We start from the raw sequence: 6,587 nt of genomic DNA, 5'->3' as shown, positions 1-6,587 counted from the left end.
TTTAAGGGTTAAAAAGTCAGTGTTGGACAATAAATGTTAACAAGAACAGTTGGAACTGGGCCATTAATCTGTAAAACAATGGACTCAAATGAAGTGAATTCAGGCACAGTTACACGCAACACTTTCCATGTCATGAGCCAGGTTTGATTGTTTTTTTGTTTTGTTTTTTTTCCTTCTCTGTTCATCTTGGCTGATTCGTTTCAGCTGTTCATCATTTCTGCCTGCTTTCACGTCCGCACCTGATCTGTGTTGATTGGTCTGGTTATTTCTCCCTGCTGTCTGTTCATGTCTGTGTTGGGTAATTATCTCACTGTTAGTGAGATAGGGAGGGAAATTTTGTGGACGAGGAATGCGCTCGGGAGAGGAACATTCCTGTCTGCAAGTTAGAAAGTCCTACCCCTGTGTTTGGACTAGACGGCAATGAGCTGCCTGGCATTCACCATGTCACCGTACCAGTGATTCTCACCATCTCTGGCAACCATCAAGAGACTATTTATTTTTTGTGTTTTTCATTCAACTGTTGCCCCTATTGTTTTGGGTCATCCCTGGCTCGTCCAACATAGTCCTCATATTTGTGAGGAACCCCGCATCGGCCACAAAAAAGGAATCCGACACGCCTGGGCGAAGGTTAACGCGTGTATGTCTTTTCAGCGTCTCTGAATGTTCACTTAATTTCACTCGTTTAATCTGACTCCAATTTCAAATTATTATTACTCTTAGGTTGTGTTTCCAATTAGAAATTAATCATTTGTTATGTATTAATTTAGATATTCGATTATTCTGATTACCTTATATCTTCAATTATTTCGTTCACTGCAGTCCCAGTATCGCTTTAGAAGAGTTACTTCAGCCAATTGAGCACTCTTCCCAGACACAAACTTGTCATTCTGACCTTAAACATTGGATGCAGGGTAAATATCTACCTTTAAGTCGGTCTGCTTACTCGTAACAAAAAGCATAGTTTTGATATAAAACTGCAACTTATTTAAGGCAGTGATTGTCAGAAATCGAAATAGACTTAATTGACTATGCTCCATCTATTAAACCTTTCGCATGAACAATCCTGAACACAGATTTGAGGTAATACCTTCGCTTTGATCTACTAGAAATAATGGATTAAGAATAATACAGAATCAACCAAATATAACATTTTATTTGTCAAGGAAAAATATATCATGCCAATTACATTACAATTAGACAATTAGAAGCCAATTCAGAAATGTTAAATGCATAACATCAATTACTCAAAGAAATGCATATACACACAGTTATACGTGAATGTCTTCAGACATTCACCCATCTCTGTATGGGGGTTCTGGTTACAGAGGGTCCCACATGACTGCTTTGCTCTTTACCTTTTATACCAGGACCAGAACAAAAGGATCGTAAATGTTTATTACACCAACACCTGTTTTGGGGGAGAGGAGAAGAAATACCACCCAAAAAGAGGACAGAATTTTCCTTGGTTTTCCATCTTCTTCATAATTCTAGTGACTGTTGTGAAATTGAGACCATTTTACCAATCGCACTGAGACTTTTAAAATGATACCAAACATGAAAAGGGAAAAACAATAGATACACAAGTTACATTATACGTTTTGAATAACTTTCAGTCAGGGAGAAGGAGAGTTTGTGTGTGTGGTGCGCCCTTTTGGAGTTAGGGCAAGGCGTTGCCCCTTGCTATTTCTCTGAGATCTTCTTCTCTAGGTGAGTTTTATTGCTTTATTGCAGGATGCTTGATCTAAATTTTCGTTTAGCAGGGAAATCAAGCCTTACAGATTAATTGGGTCGAGGGGACTATTCAGTCCTGGAATTTGTCATGTCATGTTCAATGTCTTGTGTCTGCTGTCCCTGCTGTTTCTTCTGTCTCTGTTTTACAGGAGGAACCTGGTGATTTGTCTGGAGTGCCGGAGGAGTATCACGATCTGCGGGCGGTCTTCAGTTTTTCCTGGGCTGCATCCCTTCCTCCTCACCGCCCGTATGACTGTAGCATTGAATTACTTCCCGGTACCACCCCCCCCCCGCGGTCAGTTGTACTCGTTGTCCGCTCCGGAGTGCGAAGCTCTTGAGAAATATGTTTCTGAAAGTCTCGCCGCAGGGACCATTGTCCCATCCACCTCGCCCGCCGGCGTGGGATTTTTCTTCATGAAAAAGAAAGATGGGTCCTTGCATCCTTGTATAGATTATCAAGGGCTCTATGACATAACAGCCAAGAACCATTACCCCTTGCCTCTTATGTCATCGGCCTTTGAGATCTTGCAGGGAGCTCCAATTTTCACAAAGCTTGATCTCCGCAACGCTTAACATTTGGTGCGTATAAAGGAGGGCGACGAATGGAAGACGGCGTTCAATACACCGCTTGGGCACTTTGAATATCGGGTTCTTCCATTCGGCCTGGTCAACGCACCGGCTTTTTTTCAGGCACTGGTAAATGATGTCTTGAGAGACATGCTGAATATTTTTGTTTTTGTCTACCTTGATGACATCCTAATTTTTTCACCCTCTCTCCAGGCACACATCCAGCATGTTGGTCACGTCTTACAGTGCCTCTTAGAAAATAAGCTCTTCGTTAAGGCAGAGAAGTGCGTTTTCCATGCCCAATCAGTAACATTCCTTGGCTCAGTGGTGTCTGCTGAGGGCATCAGTATGGACCCAGCCAAGGTGTGTGCGGTAAAAGAATGGCCCGTTCCTGATTCCCGAACCGCACTACAACGTTTCTTGGGGTTTGCTAATTTTTATCGCCGTTTATTTCAAATTTCAGTCTCATTGCCATGCCCCTAACCGCTCTCACCTCCTCCAGGCGCTTTGTCTGGACCAAGGCCGCCCAGCTCGCATTTAATAAGCTTAAGGAGCTGTTCACCACAGCACCCATTCGGACACCGGATCCTGGGAGACAATTCATAGTCGATGCCTCTGATGCAGCTGTTGGCGCTATACTTTGTCAACGTTCCCCCGTTGATGAAAAGGTCCATCCTTGTGCCTACTTTCTCATCGTCTTTCACCAGCCAAACGTAATTACGATATCGGCAATCACGAGCTTCTCGCCATTCGCCTGGCGTTGGGTGAGTGGTGCCACTGGCTAGAGGTTTCCGCTGTTCCGTTCATTGTATGGACGGATCATAGGAATCTCGAGTATATTCGAACAGCAAAGCGGCTAAATGCCCGCCAGGCTCGTTGGGCGCTTTTTTTTGGCCGCTTTGATTTCACCATTTTGTACCGGCCTGGCTCAAAGAACACGAAGCCTGACGCTCTATCTTGTCAGTTCGGTACCTCGGAGAGCGCATCCTCCACAGAACCTATCTTACCAGAGGGTTGTGTGGTGGGGGGCGTGACTTGGGGTATCGAGAGACAGGTCGAGGTGGCTTTAACTAATGTTTCTGTTCCTCGTCAATGCCTCCAGGTCAGTTGTTCGTTCCACAGTCCATGCATCCCGCTGTCCTCCGCTGGAGACATTCTTCTAAATTGGTTGTTCATCCTGGGGTAAGAGGAACTCTCGTGGCTGTCAGTCAATGTTTTTGGTGGCCCTCAAGGGCTCGTGACATGCGCCGGTTTGTCGCTTCGTGTGCTGTCTGCGCACAAACAAAGTCGAATAATTCTTCTTCCGGGGGACTCCATAGACCTCTCCCGGTTCCGTCCCGTCCATGGTCTCATATCGCCATGGATTTCGTTACCAGTCTTCCTTCTTCAGCCAATAACACAGTCATCCTTACAATTGTAGACCATTTTTTGAAAGCCGCCAACTCCGTTACGCTCTGTAAACTCCCCTCTGCTAAAGAAAATTTGGCAAATTGTCATTGAGCACGTCTTTCCTCTGCATGGTCTTCCCTCAGACGTCGTCTCGGACAGAGGCTCTCAATTTGCATCTCAATTCTGGAGGGAATTCTGCCGGCAGATTGGTGCTTCTGCCAGCTTGTCGTCAGGATTCCATCCTCAAGACAAATGGGCAAGCAGAATGTACTAGCTAGATTTTGGGTCGGATGCTCCGTACTTTGGCCTTTTGCAACCCTTCGTCCTGGAGCGAGCAGTTACCATGGGTTGAGTATGTCCATAATTCTCTCCCCTCTTCTGCCACCGGGTTATCACTGTTTCAGTCATCTCTCGGCTTGTCTCCTCTGTTTCCCTCTCAGGAGACTGAAGCCTCTGTTCCTTCGGTCCAAGCGTTTATCCGTCGTTGCCAACGCACCTGGAGGACAGTGAGATCCGCTTTATGTTGCAACAGAGAGCGCACTCGTTGTACTGCCAATCGCCATTGCATCAAAGCTCCCAGATACGTGTGCAGTTAAAAGATGTGGTTGTTCACCTGGGATTTGCCCCTGCAAAGTGAATCCCGCAAATTGGCTCCATGCTTCATCGGTCCCTTTTCCATTGTCAAAGTCATTAGTCCTGTGGCCGTCAAACTCAAATTGCCTCCCAACTTGCTCCACGTCCACCCAGTCTTTCATGTTTCTTGTGTTAAACCAGTTGTTTGCGCTCCCGCCCAACCCACCCATTGTCCAGTTCTGGTCGAGGGTTCCCCCCTTAGGAAACTGTTGGATGTGCGCCGCCGGGGGGCTACCAGTATCTGGTTGATTGGGCGGGTTACGGTCCCGAGAAGAGGAGCTGGATTCTAGCCCGGGACGTCCTGGACCACTTGCTCATTGATGACTTCCTTTGCTCTCGCCAGTCCTGTTCCTCATGAGCGCCAGGGGGCGCTCCTCGGGGGAGGGGTACTGTCATGAGCCAGGTTTGATTGTTTCTAATGCTGCGTTCACACTGAACGCGTCTGGGGTGTCAAATTCGTGTCTGACGCGTCTAGTTGGACGCTTGAACATTTTGAAGTCAGATGCACGTCAAATTCGCTCTATTCACGCGTCTAAACAAAGTGTGTTCAGATGCGAATTCGCGTCATGTGAGGGGCTTCCATCTCTTTCTGCACAGATCCTCTGAATAAATCATCTCGTCAGTTGGAAACTGGTAGCGGCAATTTAACTCTGTTATGTCGGCCGGCTTTTGCTAGCTAGCAGGTGGGCTATGATCAACGGCTAAAATCTTGCAAAGCGTTTTACAACTAACCAAATTGTCCGATTTCTTCGCTTATCCTCTTCCAGGCAAGGTCCTTTTTATTCCTGTCTCGATAAAAATATGATGACACATCATAGGTGGCCACACACAGACTATTATCATTGTTCTGGTCTCCACCGCTAATCACGTCATAAACACGTTACCAAAGCAGAGTCCCTGATTGGTTAACGCGCCGCGAATTTTCGCCAAAGTTCAGATTTTTCAACTCGGGCGTCTAGGGCGTTAGGCGTGTGAACCCTCAATTGGCGCCGCGCCACACTATATGCTTGATTCGTGTTGCAGGATGACTAGACCCGCGTTTACATTGACTTAACATGTAAATCAGACGCCCCAGACGCGTTCGGTGTGAACGCAGCATTAGTTTTCTGTCTTTTTCCCTTCTCTGTTCATCTTTGCTGATTCATTTCAGCTGTTCCTCATTTCTGCCGGCGTTCGCGCTTTCGCATCTGCACCTGTTCGGTGTCTGTGTCAGGTAATTATCTCACAGTTAGTGTGGTGTGCTATTGCAGTATCTCTCTACAACCGTTATAACTCTACTTGTGTGTGTGTGTTATCAGTCTGAGTCCCAGTACCTGAACTCGTGGTCCGTCTGTCTGAGACTTCTGTCTGCAGCCCTGGTCTCTACCATGTGACACTGTCCCATAAAATACATGTTTTACTGCTCTATTTATTACAATGATTTTATGTATAATAGAGTTTTAATTGGTTTACATGTGTTTTAGTCCATTTTATTCCTCTTATCTATTTAATGTGTGTATGTCTTTAAATGTGTATGGGTCTGCCTGTCATGTGACTGATCACATGACAGGAACAAGGAAGTAAGCCAGCATAAAGGAGGCAGCATGGCAAACAATCAGCCCCCTCATTACAAACGTGATCACGTGTAGCTGGACCGTGGAGTTACATTTAGTGAGTTACACTCACCTCTCCAGCAAACCACATCACTTTTTTCATTGGATTAACACTTCCGTGGACTTTGTATATACACCGGTGGACATTTCTCACTTTCACATTGGGACTTTATCAGCACTCTACTAGGACTCTTAAGGACTGTTTTAGGGTATGGTGCAAACGGACTCCACGCTTTTAAACAGCCTAAGTTATTCTAGTTTTATTGTGTTGTTTTAAGTTCCTTGTGAATATTGTAAATATACTTTTATTTATTCATTTGTTGTCTGTCTCATCTTTTTAAACACTCTAAAAGCTCACACAGTATAATCTGACCCCAATTTCAATCAATGTAAAATCGACCGATAGGGCCGATCGTTACAACCATCTACCAGCCTTGGTGTTTTCCTACCTCCTGAGACTCTCCAGATTGACCACCAAGCCTTTGAGAACTTGGGCTTCCTTCAGGGAACAAACTGTTGCTTTCTCTTCTGTTCTCCAGCTGCAGCGCGCTGTGTGATGACGCCTGGCAGTCTGTTTACGTTGTATTTTGCTTGGGACTCTGAATAAATTCTTTTAACTTCCTCCTTTTGCCTCTGGGTCTTCTGCAATCCTGCATAACATTCCAATTCTCGTTG

General features: G+C 45.5%; 1 protein-coding gene across 1 annotated transcript in view; it reads left to right on the top strand.

Moving 5' to 3' along the window:
* LOC125244357 (gastrula zinc finger protein XlCGF57.1-like) overlaps positions 1-6,587 on the top strand; it is a 213,091-nt gene that overhangs the window by 64,875 nt on the left and 141,629 nt on the right. The gene's annotated exons all lie outside the window — the stretch shown is intronic.

The sequence above is a fragment of the Megalobrama amblycephala genome, linkage group LG1, assembly GCF_018812025.1.
Source record: "Megalobrama amblycephala isolate DHTTF-2021 linkage group LG1, ASM1881202v1, whole genome shotgun sequence".
Taxonomy (NCBI): Eukaryota; Metazoa; Chordata; class Actinopteri; order Cypriniformes; family Xenocyprididae; genus Megalobrama; species Megalobrama amblycephala.
This window is presented reverse-complemented; position numbering and strand designations above follow the sequence as displayed.